This window comes from Heteronotia binoei, chromosome 17 (assembly GCF_032191835.1).
Source record: "Heteronotia binoei isolate CCM8104 ecotype False Entrance Well chromosome 17, APGP_CSIRO_Hbin_v1, whole genome shotgun sequence".
Lineage (NCBI taxonomy): Eukaryota > Metazoa > Chordata > Lepidosauria > Squamata > Gekkonidae > Heteronotia > Heteronotia binoei.
Window position 1 is genome coordinate 34,220,107 of NC_083239.1, and position 18,824 is coordinate 34,238,930.

General features: G+C 46.1%; 1 protein-coding gene across 1 annotated transcript in view; it reads right to left on the reverse strand.

The window, feature by feature from the left end:
* Positions 1 to 18,824, reverse strand: part of MAG (myelin associated glycoprotein) — a 97,179-nt gene that overhangs the window by 72,122 nt on the left and 6,233 nt on the right. The window lies entirely within an intron of this gene.

The window sequence follows — 18,824 nt, forward strand, 5'->3', positions numbered from 1 at the left end:
AGCCATGTTGGATCAGGCCAACGGCCCATCAAGTCCAACCCTCTGTGTCACACAGTGGCAAAAAATGTTATATACACACATACACTGTGGCTAATAGCCACTGATGGACCTGTGCTCCATATTCTTGTGTGCTCCATATTCTTGTGGACCTGTGCACCTTCTTTTGGGGCTCATAGAATTGCACCCCCTGGTCCAATATTTTTGAAACTTGGGGGGTATTTTGGGGAGAGGCACTAGATGCTATACTGAAAATTTGGTGCCTCTACCCCAAAAAACAGCCCCCCCCAGAGCCCCAGATACCCACGGATCAATTCTCTATTATTTTCTATGGGAATAAATCTCCATAGGGAATAATAGAGTTCCCAGCAGACATTTCCCTCCCCTTCCCCCGATTTCTGATGACCCTGAAGCGGGGGGAGGGTCTCCAAACCAGGGGATCCCCTGCCCCCACCTGGGGATTGGCAACCCTAGTCACACAGCAACCCTGGACTTCCTCGGTGACCTCCCATCCAAGTACAAATCTGAGGCCGACCCTGCTTAGTTTCAAGATCCGATGAGATCAGGCTTGCCTGGGCCATCCAGATCTGGCCAGATATGCACCTATATACAGTATGTTTCAAAATTCTAACCTGGGGCTGGGCTCCTTCACACCATTTTTGTGTTTACACAAGAGCATTTCTTTTCCACCTGGTCTAGCAGTCGTCATTTTCCTATCTTCAACCGCACTTGGGACACAATAGCTGAAGGCATGTTCAGTGCATATCATGACTCAGTGTGCCACTGCAGACCCCCCTAGCCTTTGGCGTGTTGCAAGCAAATTCCCTGTGACATCTGTCAAAATCCCACATCCAGCTGCACCTCTAGAAGCTCATCCTAAAAAGCACACAATACTCCTAAGGGGTGAGTGAATCAAACTTTTAAAGGCATGAGACTGACAGGAGGACAAACCTTGGTGGACTAGCAAATATCAGATAGAGACTGCCAAAACTGGGGGCGGAAATTCCTGGAGATTTGGGGCTGGGGCTTGGGGAGGGGAAACTTTGGGGAGGAGAGGGACCTCAGTGGGTTATAATGGTGCAGAGCAGGAGTGGCCAAACTGTGGCTTGGGAGCCACATGTGGCTCTTTTACACATATTGTGTAGCTCTTGAGGTCTCCACTGCCTCATTGGCCAGCTTGGAGAAGGCCAGGGATTTTTTTGTAGGAAAAGCTCAGCAGGAACTAATTTACATATTAGGCCACACCCCCTGATGTAACCATTGTTTTGCACAAGGCTTTTTTGTAGAACAACCCCAGAAGAAACTCAATTGTAAATTAGGCCACACCTCCTGACATCACCATTGTTCCACACAGGGTTTTTCTGTAGGAAAAGCCCAGGAGGAACTAATTTTCATATTATGCCACACCCCCTGATGCCAAGCCAGCCAGAACTGTGTTCCTGAGCCTTCCTGCTAAAAAAAAAAAAAAGCCATAGAGAAAGCATTTATCTCTTTAAGTCACTTATCCAAGCCAAACCAGCTGGAGGCTTGGAGAATTCTTTTAAAATTAAAATTGCTTTCTGTCCACCTCTCTCCCCCTCCATGTGCCTGCTTTCCTGCATACCTGCCTTTCTGCTCTCAAACATCTGACATTCATGTCTTGTGACTCTCAAACATTTATTTATTCTATGTGGCTCTTACATTAAGCAAGTTTTGCCGCCCCTGGTGTAGATTCACACTCCAAAGCAGCCATTTTCTCCAGGGGGATCTCACCTCTGTAGTCTGAGCTGTAGTTCCAGGAGAACTCCAGGCCCCACCTGGAGGCTTTATAGCAACACAACAGAGAAACACGGCTATGCGGAGCAGAGTAAAGGTACAAAAACCTCCACGAAAACCAGCTTCAACGGTAAAGAAATTTAAGTGTAATTTACAAAATACTTATAACACAACTAAACATATCAAAAGTGAAGTAAATCACAATTTAAAGTGACAGAACACTGACCACACCCGTATCCATAGTACTTAAGTCTTTAAGCATGAAATTCCTTGAACTGAAGATCCGGGCTGTGGTGAAAAAACGTCGATATTCAAACGGAGTGCAACGCTCCAATCTTTTTGGTGAACAGGTAAGCAGAATGATGTAATGCAGCAAGGCATCAGAACGCGACAGAGTTGCGCTATTCTCTGTTTCACATAGTGCTTCAGCGAGCTGCATAAACAGTTATAAGCTTTAAACATCATTCATAAAAATACATGAATACTTCCAATAATTATAAAACCACTTACAAACCTTCAAGAGTACATTACTAAAATTCTTTCCTAGGAGAGCAACACTTCAATATTCTTAGAGATGTAATCGACACTGATTACAAGAAATCACATGATTATATGTACAACATTACAGTGTTCTTTAAAGTTACAGACATCCAACAAAATGGTACAAAAAATCTTTAATGCGTGACAGTTTAAAGAAAACACAAAAGGTCCCAATCATTTAATCCATTTGGCATTACGGTTTGGAGTTTAAAAATCCAGCGTATTTCTTGTCTAAGAAGCCACTTGTTCATATCCGTTTTTCCTTGTAGCCAATTGGGGAATCTTTCAATTACAAAAAATCTCAGGGACTCAGGATCATGTGCAAATTTGCGAAAATGGTCAACAAGAGGCGCCTCAGGCACAAAATTCTTGATGCGAGATTTATGCTCCAAGATGCGTGTCCTAATGACACACGTCATGCTTCCCAAGTAGATTTATAAACAAAGGCATAAAATCGCGTAAATACAATGTCGTGTCGAACAAGTAGTAGTGTCTCTCAAAGTAATTTTGTAGCCAGTAGCAGGATGGATGAACTCTTTCAGATTAGGGTTGCCAAGTCCAATTTAAGAAATATCTGGGGACTTTGGGGGTGGTGCCAGGAGTCTTTGGGGGTGGAGCCAGGAGACATTGGGGGCGGAGCCGAGAGCAAGGGTGTGACAAGCATAATTGAACTTCAAGGGAGTTCTGGCCATCACATTTAAAGGGACTGCACAATTTTTTAAATGCCTTCCTTCCATAGGAAATAATGAAGGATAGGGGCACCTTCTTTTGGGGCTCATAGAACTGGACCCCCTGGTCCAATCTTTTTGAAACTTGGGAGGTATTTTGGGGAGAGGCACTAGATGCTATACTGAAAATTTGGTGCCTCTATCTCAAAAAACAGCCCCCCCAGAGCCCCAGATACCCACGGATCAATTCCCCATCATCCCTTATGGGAATCGTTCATGGAGGTGCATGATGGTTGTGGGGGAGGGGCTTCCCCCGCCGGCCAGCTGGCTGGGGGAGGGGGGAAGCCTGTAAAAACGGGGGATCCCCCTCTGGGACCTGGGGATTGGGAAGCCTATTTCAGATCAAGAGACAAACCGCAGGCGGAGCACGCTCCGCATTTATGGTGTCCGTCTGTGGTGGTATTTTAGGCAAAGGTTTAGCAAAATTGGACCTAGTCACTAAATCAGCAATATTTTTTGTTCTCCTGTATCCTATATTGGGAAACAGCTCACAACCAGGTATATTTCTTACAATAAACCAATGTTTCTTTAAAATATTTTGGACAGAATAAGCCAGTGTAGAAAATTGAAATGCACAGAACTTATTATTTGGCTGCATAGGATCTGTATCTAATAAGCCAGCCTCTGTAAACATAGATGTTCTAGAAACTTTATTAATTCTATCACAGGCTGTTCTGAGAGTCCTTGCAGGATATCCTCGGGCTTTATATTGAGCGCATATGCACATTTTTTCATTTTCAAAATCCACAAAAGAGGTTGAATTGCGTTTAGCTCTCACCAGCTGTGAGAAAGGTAAACTTCTTTTTAAATGGCCAGGATGACACGAATCGAAGCTCAAAGGTTTATTTTTATCTGTTGGTTTTTTATATGGTTTAACGGCTAGTTTGTAATCTGCAGCTTTATAAACTAGAGCAGGGTTTCCCGTGGCCCGGTTATTTTTACACTTCTCCTTCGTGGCCCACTAAAATTCAGGGGTGGAGCCTGGGGATGGAGCTGGGCGACAGGAATTATGTCATTTCCTGTGGTGTCACTTCCAGGTCAAGGGCCAAGTGATATCACTTCCAGGGCACACTGAACCAAAACTCCACCAAAACCAAAACTCCACCTTTTCCTGTGATGTCATTTCCAGGGCACTCCCCCAAACCTGCCTCTTCTTCTGAAGTAACTTTGTTTTCAGAAAAATATCTCTGAAACTCACACTGAGCCAAAATGGGGATGGAAAGTGGGTGGTCTGCAACTTTTTCATATATTCCCAGGATCCTCTCTTTCCACCCTCACACCTGCATGCACCTATCTGTTTGTGTGTTCTTCTCCAGCTTGCAAGCACTGCTAATGCCCATGTTCAATTGCCTGCACCACCTACACACCCCTTCCTCAACAGCACTGGTCAGTGTATGCCGTTGGAAGTACTGTTGTCATTGCCGTCAGGAATGCTAGTGCTGTGTACCACCCACACTGGGCCCTGGCAGCTGCTGTACCTCAAAATATGCTGACACATTTAGTAGGCCCTTCCTTCAGCTGCTACTACTGGAACCCTTCCTCAAGCTACAACCAAGCTTGCTTGGTTTCAAGAAAATCTTTTGATAGCTATTTTTCATACTTTTCCTTGACTGAAACACTGGGAAATTGCTGTGAAAGGTAGCAGAGAATTGTACTGCAATTAATGAATTAATTTCAAGTTATATAAAGTTCATACAAGCTTTTTTGCAATTATCCCAAAAAGGATATTTATGAAGGGCTTGCAGCTTTTCACTGGCTATGTTTTCCATGCCTTTAAAAGCAACCTGTTGTGCAGATATTTAGCCAGTGAACTTCTTTCATCCTTTTTAATATCTACAGGAGGAGTTTAATTTTGGTGTCAGACAGCTGTTAAAAGCAGGACCAGTAAAATGGTACCAAGTTCATAGTACCATCACTTCCACTGCTGTTGAGATATACAGCAGTAATCTCCAATAATCCCTTTCTGCCCCACACCTCTAACTCTCACTCACTCACACAGAAATCTCATAGAAAGGCCAGCTGGCTACAACTGGGGGTGCCAATTTTTCATTGACAGAGCTCTTATGTCTGCAACAACAGTATGATACACAGAAGAGTTTCATCCAGTAAAAATGGAAGGAAAGAGAAAGGGAAAGGATGAAATGGAAGGAAAGGAAAAGAAAGGCATGGAAAGTACATAGGAACATAAGAGAAGCCATGTTGGATCAGACCAGTGGACCATCTGGTCCAAAATTCTCTCATACAATGCCCCAAAAGCACCAGAATGTCCACCAGTGGGGCCAGGGCACTAGAAGCCCTCCCACTGTTGCTTCCCCCACCCCTAGCACCAAGAATACAGACAGAGCATCCCTTGCAGACAGAAAAAGAAAGAAGGGGGGGGCAAAGGGGGGGGGAAGCCTTCCTCACCATCAGATGACCCCAGCCAGCAAAAATTCTGCCCAGGGGTGGTTTGGTTAAAAAAAAATAGCTACTGGAATGCCCACTCCCCACCCCTCCCAGCTGAAAAAAACACACACCCCTTCTTTGCCGCCCAGGCCTCCTGGGAAATCACCCTAAAAGAACATACTGCAAGGCACATGAGAGCTCATACCTTGAAGAACACATCATGGATTTAAAGTGTCATTGGACACCAGCTTTTCTCTCAAACTCTGGGAGGGGGGGGAGAAGGAAGGAGAGGCAGCCCAGCTCCTCTCTGCACAACACAGAGATGGGGGAAGGAAGGAAGCCAAATGGAGCTCAGGTTTTGCAGCCTGTGTTAGTCTTCCAAGGCTAGCTTTTCTCTGCACAACAGAGAGATGGTGGAAGGAAGGAAGCAGAACAGAGGTCATGCTTTGCTGGGGGCGGGGCTAGCTTTGGCTTTTCTTGTGACCCGGTAGTGAGGCTTCCGTGGCCCGGTACCGGGTCCTGACCCTGCAAATGGGAAACAGTGCACTAGAGTATCCAAAAAAAGCTACTGTTCGGACATCCGCTTTGTAGCTAATTTAATACAGGGATGTACATTGTTCATCCATTCCCTAAATGGGACTACAACGTTATCGTTGGATAATACGGCCAGTCCATCATCTATATTCCTCTGAAACCATAAAACAGAGGAAGAAAAAGGGTTTTCAAAAGGATTACAGTAAAACTTCTCTTCCAAAAAATCCATAAATAAACATGCAATACTTGGTGAAAAGGGACTGCGCATAGAGACACCTTTGACTTGAAGATAGTATTGGTCATCAAAACGAAAAAAAAACTATACTCTAATATTATGTCCACTAATTCCATGAGAAATGCTGTAGGAGGAGCTTTGTCTACTCTAGAGTCAAGTATATTCTGTATAACAAGTCTAGCTTCGTTGTTGTGGCACATTGGTATAGAAAGATACCAACACAGCTTCTTTAGTGACTTGCAGTCCTTCAGTCTTTTTTTATAAAACCGGTGGTGTCTTTAATATATGTTTGTGATTTTGACACAAAAGGCTTTAAATAAAAATCTACAAATTGACTTAAGGGCTCAAGTAATGATTCAGATGCAGAAACAATTGGTCTGCCTGGGGGAGGGAAACCCTCTTTGTGAATCTTAGACAGGATGTAAAAAACTGGTGTACACGGAAATTTGTTATACAGAGTCTTTTAATGTTTCGGCTATGAAGCCCATATTATTTGCTTCCATTAAAGAAATCTGTATTGATCTTTTAACCTTTCCAGTTGGATCATCCTTTAAAGGGCGATCATACGTCAAGTCCCCAAGTTGTCTGTAAACTTCCTGTAAGTAGTCTTTAGTTATCTAAGACTACAATGCCCCCACCCTTATCTGCGGGTTTAATTATAATATTTTCATTGCCCCACCTGGAGGCTGGCAACCCTAATTGCAGCACCTCATAAGGCTTGCGCATTTCCGTGCACCTTCATAGGCCCAGCCCGCTTTCTCCGAGGCCTTGAAATGCACGTCCATAGCAGATATCGTTGTGTTCAACATGACAAGCTAGAACCCCAGAACGAAAAATTTTGTTCCAACACAACCCAGCGAAGCTTCTCCTCTGGAATCCCTGCTTCAGGCGCACCTCTGCTTGAATTTGCTTTTAAAAAATTTATTTAGTGCTTTTTTAGCCTTCCCTCCCTCCGAAAAGCTCGGGGCGGCCTAATCGGAGGGGGAAACCGAAGACAGGTAGGATTGGCCGGCTGCCACGTTCCCAGGATGGCTCTCGGCTGGAAGCTAGAAGCAGCTTCGCCTCAGCTGCTTCTCTGTGTGCACGTATGGGCTCATGTGCCTGTTTGGTGCTGCTGTGTTTGCGCGCACGCAAGCGCGCAGCACGTAGGCATCCGTTCTGGCCCAGGCAGCTCCCTTTTGGCGTCGACTCCCCTCCTACGGGCAGCAGCTGCGGCCGCCCACCTCTGGCAAGAGGCCCGAGCTCGGGCACGCCTCCAGCGCAAGGCCCAGGCTGACTTCCCCAAAGGAGAAGGCTGGGGCAAGCCTGCAGGAGGCCTGGAGCGGCAGAGTGCTAATTGCCTGGCAGAAAGGAGCTCAGGAGACCTGCTGCGGGAGGACTGAACAGTCGTCGTCCCCCCCCCCCGCAGCCCCCAAAAACAAAAACAAAAAACCTCCTCCATCCTGGGAGGGTTTTGGAGCGATGAAAAGGAGCAGCAAAGCAGGAGGGCTTGAATGGAGAATATTAGGCTGCTTGGAAAAGCAGAACTTAAGGGCATGGAAAGGCATGCCTAGTAACCAACCCCCCCTTTCCAACCTGCAAATGGAACGAAGCTGCCCCGGCATGTGTATTTTGATTGCAGCTTGATCTAGGGTTGCCAGCTCTGGGTTGGGAAATACCTGGAGATAGGGTTGCCAGCCCCCAGGTGGGGCCTGGAGATCTCCTGCTTTTACAACAGATCTCCAGCTGGCAGGGATCGGTTCCCCTGGAGAAAATGGCTGCTTTGGGGGGTGGACTCTGTAGACTTGTTACCATGCCGAAGCCCAGGGCTTTTTTGGCAGAAAAAGCCCAGCAGGAACTCATTTGCATATTAGACCACACCCCCTAACACCAGGGCAGCCAAAACTGCATTCCTGTGCGTTCCTGCTTTTTAAAAAAAACAAAAACCCCGCTGAGACCCTACCTTTCCTCAAACCCTACCTTTTCCTGGATCCATCCCCAAAGTCTCCAGGCTTTTTTCAACACAGACCTGGCAACCCTATCTGGAGATATGGGGAGTGGGGCCTGGGGAGAGGAGGGTATAATAGGTGAGGTCTAACCAGAGCAGAGTAAAGCGATACCATCACTTCACTTGATCTGGACACTATATACTTCTGTCGATATGGCCCAAAACTGATATGTCTACCCTGCCTTTCTCCCCAGTGAGGACCCTAAGTGGCTTAGGACATTGTTCTTTCCTCCATTTTATCCCCACAATGACCCTGTGAGGTCAGATAACGCTAAGAAAAAGGGACTGGGCCAAGGCGAAATGTGAACCTGGCCAAAGCAGGGATTTGATTCTGGGGGCTGCCAAATCCTCTGCTAACCATAAGAACATAAGAGAAGCCATGTTGGATCAGGCCAATGGCCCATCCAGTTCAACACTCTGTGTCACGCAGTGGCAAAAAACCAGGTGCCATCAGGAGGTCCACCAGTGGAGCCAGGACACTAGAAGCCCTCCCACTGCCCCCCCCCCCCCAAAACACCAAGGGTACAGAGCCCACTACACCAAAGGAACAACATTGGAGGTCCCAGTGAACCTGCCTGAGCCCCTGGGGATTTGGCTGGAGACAGATGGCCCTGACCTTTCATGGGCTGCTGGTGCAACAAAGCAGGACTCGTTTCTTGCACGCCCCTCCTGACTGGATCATGTCCCAAAGGTGCCTTCTCTTCCCTCCCTTGCCTGGCCTTCTCCCTCTCCGTTTCACTACAATGGCTGATGTGAAAAGGCGGCTGTGCTCGGAGGCTCTGGAATGGCACCGCCTGGCAGCGACGCTCAAAGCAAAGGTCACGAAACAAAGCGGATTGTCCAGCCTCAGCTCAGGCCGTTCCCTGCAGGACCGCTGCATTCCCGGGACATTCACAGGAGGAAACTCAAAACAAGGGGGCAGCTTAGCTTTAGAGGGGAAAGTTATTTAAAAAAAAAATAAAATAACTTCCCAGCCTTCCTTTTTGAATTCCAAACGTTTTGCATCTTGAAATCTGACTTCGAGGGACGTGGAATCTGAAACTGCTTTGCCTGGAAATGCTGGAAAATGCAACTTGTGGACTATCCTACCTATCTGTGGTTTATCCTCCCTTTCCTCTAAACTCAGTACCTGGCTACCCCCTTCCCGCTTTAATTCTTACAACAATCTCGTGAGGTGGAATAGCCTGAGAGAATATGACTAGCTCAGGCTTACCCAGCGAGATTTGTGATGGTGGGGGATTTGAATCTGGATTTTCTATGCCAGGGGTGTCAAACATGTGGCCCAGGGGCCCAATCAGGCCCCTGGAGGGCTCCTATCAGGCCCCCAAGCAACTGGCTGTCATCTGCTTCCTTTGCCCTCTCTCTTGCTTTCTTCTGCAGAACAGCTTGCTCAATTGCACAGGAGCCTACAGAGCAAAACCTCTATTTTCTCTGTGGGGTGAGGCTCCTCCCTGGGGGAGGAAGGGGAGGAGGGATAGCTTGCTTTGCCAGGCTCTTGCAATTGCACAGCAGAGCTACTGAGCCAAGCCTCGCTTCCTTCTATTGGCTGAGGCTCCTCCCCCTCCTGGTCCCCTGGGGAAGGAAGGAAAGAGCTTCCTTTGCCCAGTTCCCTGGATCCCATGAGACAGATACAAGGAAAGCACCTTAATGACCAACAAGTGCTAATGTTTTAAGCATGTTTTAAGGTTTTTAAAAAATCTTTAATTGTGTTTATCTTTGTCCTTTATAAAGTTTTATATATCTGCTACCAAATCTTAAAAAGGTGCACGCATGACCCGGCCCGACAAGATCTCATTTATGTCCAATTCGGCCCTCATAACAAATGAGTTCGACATCCCTGGCCCTTGGACCCTCTAACCCCAATACCACACTGATTACTACTTTTGGTGGAAGCAACACACATCCAGACGTTGGGTATTTGCTACAAGTGCAGAACAATTTGGAGAGCATGTGCAGTTGCCATGAGAGAATATTTAAATATTTAATGTTTTTAATATTTTAATATTTAAAACTTCTAGTTATTGCACCTCATATGAGAACGCAAAACTTGACCTTAAAGAAAACCCTTTTTTTCATAAATTCACCCCTGGATGTGTATTGTTTTATAATAGTAATATTGACTACTGAGGAAGGCCCTAGGAGGCCATAATACCTATGGTCTAATGGTCATGATATATCCATCAATTGTATATGTCTAACTATTATCTCTATGTTGGCACTGAAGAGAACCTGAAAATACTCCGACCACCGGTTCAGTATGGAGAGGAGGTATCCCTCGGAGGAAGTTTCAGGTTGGCAGTCTCCAGTCAGCCGAAGTTAAAGCTGCCTTCCAGGCAAAACTCCAGTCAAGAATTGAGGACCCCAGTTGCCCCGCAGACCCTTCTCCAGAAGCACTCTGGAAACACCTAAAAACTAACGTCCTGCAGATCTCTGAAGAATTCCTCGGGTTCTCCACAAGGAAGAACAAGGACTGGTTTGATGAGAACAATCAAGAGAGTACAAAGTTTCAAGATTCTGATATCTGGACCATTTCTTTTAACCTATTTTATCTTTTACTAATGTGTACACCACAATAAATATTTGTATTTTTATAGCGCAGGAGAATAGCTGCTTTTGAATTGTGGTGCTGGAGAAGAGAGTTCCTCGGACTGCAAGAAGGTCAAATCAGTCAGTCCTAAGGGAAATCAACCCAGACTGTTCCCTGGAAGGTCAGATGCTGAAGCTCAAACACTTTGGCCCCCAAATGAGAAGGGAGCACTCACGGGAGAAGACCCTGATACTGGGAAAGATGGAAGGCAAAAGAAGAGGGCGACGGCAAAAGATGAGATGGCTGGACGGCGTTACTGATGTAACTAACATGAATTTGAGTGGACTTCAGAGGATGGTGGAAGACAGGAGGGCCTGGTGTGACTTTGGCCATAGGGCCGCAAAGAGTCGGACTTGACTCTGTGACTGAACAACAATTTTTATAGCAATTTATTTTGACAGCTTGATCCTCATAATCACGGCTATATCTTGAGTTGAGTCCCTCCTCCCATTTCATTTTTGTCACACTCACATATAGGGTTGCAAAATTCCTGGAGATGTGGCGATGGAACTTAGGGAGGGGAGGGATCTCCGGGGAGGGGCACAGTGTCATAAAGTCCATCCTCCAAAGCAGCCATTTTCTCCAGGGCAACTGATCTCTGTCATCCGGAGATCATTTATAATTCTGGAGAACTCCAGCCTCACTGGGGGCTGGCAGCCCTACAAGGAAGAGCCACCAATGACCTGAACAGGCTACTGTGATCAAAAATTACTAAGTGCCATTAACAAACTAGAAGAAATTTAATCTAACAGGTGTGTTTATAAATCAATATACAGAATATTATAAACTTCATATACAACTTCACAGTAGAAAATCATCTTCAAATCCCAGAAAAAAAAGAAAATGAAACAGGAAGTTGAAGTTAACAAACCTGTCGCAACTTTTTTCTGGGATTTGAAGATGATTTTCTGCTGTGAAGTTGTATATGAAGCTTTTAATATTCTGTATATTGATTTATAGATACACCTGTTAGATTAAATTTCTTCTCTTGTTTGTTAATGGCACTTAGTAATTTTTGATCACAGTAGCTTGTTCAGGTCATTGGTTGCTCATCCTTTATGTGATTGCTCTTTGGCATCTCCCAACCCTACAAGGAAGGCATTCCATAATCACAGCGCCACCACCAAAAAGACCCTTTTGGCCACAGCCATCCACTTGAGCATTTAACATCAAGAGGGTCAATGAACAGGGCACAGGACTGGGCAAGTGTTCCCTCTCCCAGCCCCTGGGAGCTCAGCTCACGCAGGAAGGGGCCAGAAACTGACTTGGTCCATTGGTCCATCTGGCCTAATAAGTGGCTTGGTTCAGACATAGCTTGAAACCCAGGTTTATTTTAACTGTGCTTTGTTTTATGAAACCAGGATTTTGCTCATCGTTATTGCTGAAATCCTGGTTCTCCCCAATAAGCAATGGTTTCCTTTCCTTCTCTCTGTTGCCTCAGAGGGCAACACCAGAGACTGAGCCAGGATGCCTTCATTCAGACATAGAATTGGAAAGGACCTCCAGGGCCATCCAGAGTTGGAAAGGACCTCCAGGGCCATCCAGTCCAACCCCCTGCACAATGCAGGGAATACACAAACCCCTCCCCCTCACAAACCCAGTGACTCCTGCTCCATGCCCAGAAGATGGCAAAACAAACAAACAAACAAACTCCACAACCCTCCCCAGGATCTCTGGCCAAACTGGCCAGATGAAAAATTGCTAAAGGTAAAGGTAATCCCCTGTGCAAGCACCAGTCATTTCCGACTCTGGGGTGACATCGCATCATGACTTTTTCACGGCAGACTTTTTTTTACGGGGTGGTTTGCCCTTGCCTTCCCCAGTCATCTACACTTTCCCCCCAGCAAGCTGGGGACTCATTTTACCAGCCTCGGCAGGATGGAAGGCTGAGTCAATCTTGAGCTGGCTACGAACTCAGGTCACGAGCAGAGAGCTCGGACTGCAGTACTGCAGCTTTACCACTCTGCACCACGGGGCTCTTAAAAGGTTTTTTAAAAGTTGCTGCCTGACCCCAAAGCGGCAACCAGCATTTCCCTGGGCACATAAGTAAGGGCCAAAAGAACTAAGCACCGATGCAACCCATCCTGCCCTCCTTCCCATTCTCTGCCTAAGTTCACAGAATCAGCATTGCTGCCGGATGGTCATCTAGCCTCTGCTTAAAAACCTCCAAGGAAGGAGAAAGCACAGTTATGACTACCGTAATTGCAGTCAATCAACCAACTTCAGATTCTGCCTTCAGGCCCACTCTGCTTTGGCAGATAATTATAGTGTGACTCCAAGTGTAAGATTAGGATCCGAATGACCCAGGTTCGAATCCCCACTCTGCCACGAAAGCATGCTGAATTACCCTGGGCCGGTCACTCCGTCTCAGCCTCACCTCCCTCACAGGGTGGTGGTTGTGATGGTCAAATGCAGCTGCAAGGAAGGATGTTGTAAGGCAGAAAAGAAAGGAAGAAAAGTTAAGAGCCAGTTTGGCGCAGGCTCTAACCTGGGAGAACCAGGTTTGATTCCTCACTCCTTTACATGCACCTGCTGGAATGACCTTAGGTCAGTCACAAGTTCTCTCCGTGCTGTTCTTTCAAGAGCAGAAAGTCAGAGCACTCTCAGCCCCACCTACATCATGGGGTGTCTGTCGTGGAGAGGGGAAAGGAAAGGAGATGGTAAACCGCTCTGAGAATCCAAGTGGAGGGGGGGGGGCAATCTCCTCCTCCTTCATATCTCAGTAAATAAGTGCGCACAATGACCTGCATTCAGACAGCCACAGTAGCTATATATAGTAGATATCTGAAGAAGAGCGCATCCACAAAATTTTTGGTCTTAAAGGTGCTGCTGGTCTCAAACTTTGTTCCACTGTAGTTATGGTTAGTGTAACTAAACCAGAGTTTAATGTAGGATTGCTAGCTCCAGACTGGGAAATACCAGGAGATTGGGGGTTGGAATCTGAGCAGGACAGGGTCTGGGGAGGGCCTTCACTGGGGTATAGTACCACAGAATCCACCTTCCAAAGCACCCATTTTCTCCAGATAAACTGATCTCTTTCTCCTGGAGAAGAGGAGGAAGAAATTGGATTTATACCCCGGCCTTCATTCAGAGTCTCAGAGCAGCTTACAATCTTCTTTCCTTTCCCCTCCCAACAACAGACACTGTGTGAGGTAGGTGGGGCTGAGAGAGAGCTCTCTGACAGAAACTGCTCTTGAGAGAACAGCTCCAAGAGAGTTATGACTGACCCAAGGTCACTCCAGCAGCTGCTGGTGGAGGAATCAAATCTGGTTCTCCCAGATAAAAGCCCATGCACTTAACCACTCACCAAACTGGCTCTCAGAGCGCAGGACATCTCCATCCACCACCTGGAAGTTGGCAACTTTTGAACGGCACAAAACATGCAATTTTTGAACGGCACAACAGCCTTCTGTGATTAGCAGCAGCTTGCCTGGCCTCTTAGAAAGGTATTTCCAGCATCTGCTTTTCGAGATCGTTCAACTGGAGATGCTGGGGATGGAACATGGCCTCTTCTGCTTGCAAAGTTGACCCAGTGAGTCACGGACCCTCCCTGTTTGGCTCCCCCCAAAAAACTTTTTGGGGAAAAAAAGCAGCACAGACTCTAAAAATATCGCCATACATTAAAGATACATTGAAGTAAACAGGCGCCTCGTGTTTGCATCCAAATGGATTTCAGCTCATTAAGTTTTTAAGAGCCCAGCATATGGTGAGACAGTTTGTCATGTTTTCAAATTGTTATAATGCAGCGTCCCCGTATTGTGAAGGGAAAAGAACACTTCTGAAGTTCTTAAATAATTTTTAAAGCTGTCAAAAAGAAGCCGGGCAATTTGTCATTGCGTTGCCTGGGCGACACCATGATGTTAATGGAGGACTCAGCTGTCAGAGACGCCACTTGGGAGATCCACGAGCAGTCAGCATCAAGGGCAACTTGGAGGCATCTTCTGAAGGTCAACGCGATGAACGGGGAGAGAAAATATCAGCCCAATACATATATTTGTACTTTCCGAGTGGGCCGTTTGAATTTGGCGAGCAACCTTATCATTTCCGCAGGATCAGAACTTTTTACGCAAGAGCAAACTTCTTGGATCATAAGAACATGAGAAGCCAGGTTGGATCAGGCCAATGGCCCATCCATTCCAACACTCTGTGTCACACAGTGGCCAAAAAATCAGGCGCCATCAGGAGGTCCATCAATGGGGCTAGGACACTAGAAGCCCTCCCACTATGCCCCCCAAGCACCAAGAGTACAGAGCATCACTGCCCCAGACAGAGTTCCATCAATACCCTGTGGCTAATAGCCACTGATGGGCCTCTGCTCCACATGTTTATCCAGTCTCCTCTTGAAGCTTGCTATGCTTGCAGTCACCACCACCTCCTGTGGCAGTGAATTCCGTATGTTAATCACCCTTTGGATGAAGAAGTAATTCCTTTTATCTGTTTTAAGCCGACTGCTCAGCCATTTCATTGAGTGCCCACGAGTTCCTGTATTGTGAGAAAGGGAGAAAGGGAGAAAAGGGAGATCCTTCTTGGGCAAGAGTTGGCCTGAAGAATTTAGGCCTCACCAACTGGAAAGCTGTGGTGCTTTGTAACCAGCTGGGTGTTGACAGTCTCCATCTTCTTGCAGTTCCAAATTTAGCCCAATCTCATCAAATCTCGGAAGCTAAGCAAGACTGGCCCAGGTCCGTACTTGGATGGGAGACCACCAAGGAAGACGAAGTTCGCGACGCAGACAATGGCAACCACCTCTGAACGTCTCTTGTCTCAAAAACCCTACACGGTATCAGTAAGTTGGCTGCAACTTGATGGCCCTTTCCACCAGCTCTGAGGAAAAGCAGGAGACCGGTGGTATCTTTTGGCCACAGTAGAAGACTGGTTGGTTGCATTTGACTTGCTAAATTGTGAAATCCGCAGGCCTAGCCTGCTTTGGACACCGACATAGCTGGATGAGGCCCTGTTGAGGGTACACTGGAAGGAATTTGGCAGATGCATGGAGAAGAGGTCCATCAGCCAAAGTGACAGATGGGAATCTCCATGTCCAGAGACAGTTGACAAATGCATAACAGCTCATTTTGTCCAGGGGTGGCCAAACTTGCTTAACGTAAGAGCAACATAGAATAAATGTCAGATGTTTGAAAGCCTCAAGATATGAACGTTAGATTTTGAGAGAAGGAGGGAGGGAAGGAAGGAAAATTGATGGGGGGAGGAAGGAAAGCAACTTTAACTTTAAAGACATTCTCCAGGCTGCCAGCTCACTTTGAGAAGTGATTTAAAGAGACAAATACCTTTTCCAAGCCAGCCAACAGGGCGGTGGGACCTTTGAGAGACACACAATATGAGCAAAAGAGCCACTCATGGCTCTGGAGCCACAGTTCGGCCACCCGATTTAGTTGGTGAAAACCTTAGCCTCTGTGCCCTGTCCGGTGGCCCTCCAGAGCAGCCATATGAAACACAATCTTGCATTAGATGGACCATTTTTCTGATCCAGCAGGGCACTTCTGATAATATGTGTCCAAGTGGATGACTATGGCCAAAAGGGCCTTTTTGGTGGTAGTACTGAGATTATGAAACTCCTTTCTCCTAGGGTTGTCAACCTCCAGGTGAGGCCTGGAGTTTTCCCAGGATTTCAACTGATCTCCAGACTACAGAGTTCCCTTGGACAAATCGGCAGCTTTGGAGGATGGACTTTATGATAGCCCATCCCTCCCCTGCTCCCTCCCAAAACCACAGCCACCCCAGGCTCTCCCCCCAAATCCCCAGGAATTTCCTGACCTACAGTTGGCAACTGTACTTCCTCCTATGTGGGCATATCTGGCACCTTCCCTCTTGGTTTTCATGAAGGTAATAGAAACCACTGTGTTCTTGATGGAGATTGATTTGCATTGCAATACATGGCGAGGGTGTACTTATGGAAGCCTGACATTGTACTGGCCATGATAACTATGATTTTTGACTCTACTGTTTCTTGCTTTTATACTGTGTTTCTACCTTTCTGATTGTGAGTTTGATGCTATTCTAAACTGCTTGGGGAGCATCTATGCAGAAATGCAGGGTTTTTAAAAAAAGTTTTAAGAAATCATAAGAAATAAGCCCACGATTAGCCAACTTATTAGCATGTTTCTGCAACATCAGGGGAGGGGGAATTTGGTGGCAGTAAATAGCCACAATAAACCTTCTTATTTCATAAATAAATGTCAATACATTTCTGTGCCATCTAGCAGCCAGTAAATGGTTATTGGCAGTATTATCAGTCAACAGTGCAGCCCTATACAAAGTTACACCCTTTGAAATCCAGATGTTTGTTGTTCAGTCGCACAGTCAAGTCAGACTCTTTGCGATCCGATGGACAAAGTTATGCCAGGCCCTCCTGTCTTCTACCATCCTCCAAAGTCTGCTCAATTTCATGTTCGTTACATCAGTAACGCTGTCCAGCCATATCGTCTTTTGCTGTCCCCTTCTTCTTTTGCCTTCTATCTTTCCCAGCATCAGGGTCTTCTCCAGTGAGTGCTCCTTTCTCATTGGGTGGCCAAAGTATTTGAGCTTCAGTATTTGACCTTCCAGGGAACAGTCAGGGTTGATTTCCCTTAGGACTGACTGATTTGATCTTCTTGCAGTCTAAGGGACTCTCAAGAGTCTTCTCCAGCACCAAAGCTCAAAAGCATCTATTCTGCGCTCGGCCTTCCTTATGGTCCAACTCTCACAGCCACAATCCAGATGTAGATGTAACTTAATGTACAATGACATGGTTACAGGACATTCTTATGTAGAACAAAGTTTACGTCCCATGGCCCCTTCAAGGCCACCAAAGTTTAATTCTGGGTATAAGCTTTCATGTGCACACACGCTTCTTCAGATACACAGGGCTTTTTTTTTTTGAAGCAGGAACTCCTTTGCATATCGGGCCACACACCCCTGATGTAGCCAATCCTGCAAGAGCTTACAGTAGGCCCTGTACTAAGAGCCCTGTAAACGCTTGGAGGATTGGCTGCATCAGGGGTGTGTGGCTCAATATGCAAAGGAGTTCCTGCTACAAAAAAAGCCCCGAGCGTGATACATTACATTGTGTGCTTACACATGAAAAGTTATACCCAGAATTAAACTTCGATGCTCTAAAAGATGCCACTGCACTCAAACACGGCTACCTACCTGAATCCTATGTAAAAATACTTCAGTCTAAGGCTGTGATCACACACACTGAATAATGCACTTTCAATGCACTTTCCAACTGGATCTTGCCAGTTCACACAATGAAATCCAATTGGAAAATGCATTGAAAGTGGACTGAAAGTTATTTAGTGTGTGTGATCCCAGCCTAAGCCTACTGAAATCAATATGCTTAGTAGCTCTGCATAGGACTGAACTGTTGGAACCCTAGGGTTGGAAGGCTCTAAGAGGTCATCTAGTCTGATCCCAGGTCAGGAAAACTAGAAGTTAGAACATCCCTAGCAAGAGACAACCTTCTCCTAGGCAAGGGGGTTCCTTTATCGAATATCGAAAGAAGCATTTCCTTAGCACCTGGAAAATAAATGCTGCTTTTTTGTTTGTTCTGGCACCACATTTTATTTATGTATGCATGTTTTTGATTCAGGGTTTTGTAAGAACAGCAGGAGTAGCAGGATTAAATATTTTGTATAAATAAAAGATGTCTCCGAATGCATAGGATAACCGTATAAAAACAGGAATCCAGGGGGGCACCTTAGAAACAAAGGTTTATTCCACCCCGAGTCCAGAGGCACCGGAGTGTACAATTGTGTCCCACCGCTGAACGTTTTGTGCATCTGACGAAGACAAAACCGGCTCATTAAATCCTAATGCAGGAGTAAATTTTGTTTTTCAGGTCCCCCCACCACAGTTGTCGGTTTTATTCTGCTGCCAGGCTACCCATCTGAGACTATCACAGTACAACTCTAGCTTTCAAAAGCTGCACTTGTTCAGGATTTCAACACATGCTGTATCTTAGCTGAGTGGTTAGATAGAGTTACCGGAGTGAGAAATTCTGTCGCTGGAATGCAAGATAACACTCCAGCGTTGAGCAATTTGGCCTCCCGCAATCAGAAAAAAAAGCATTCTATAAATAAC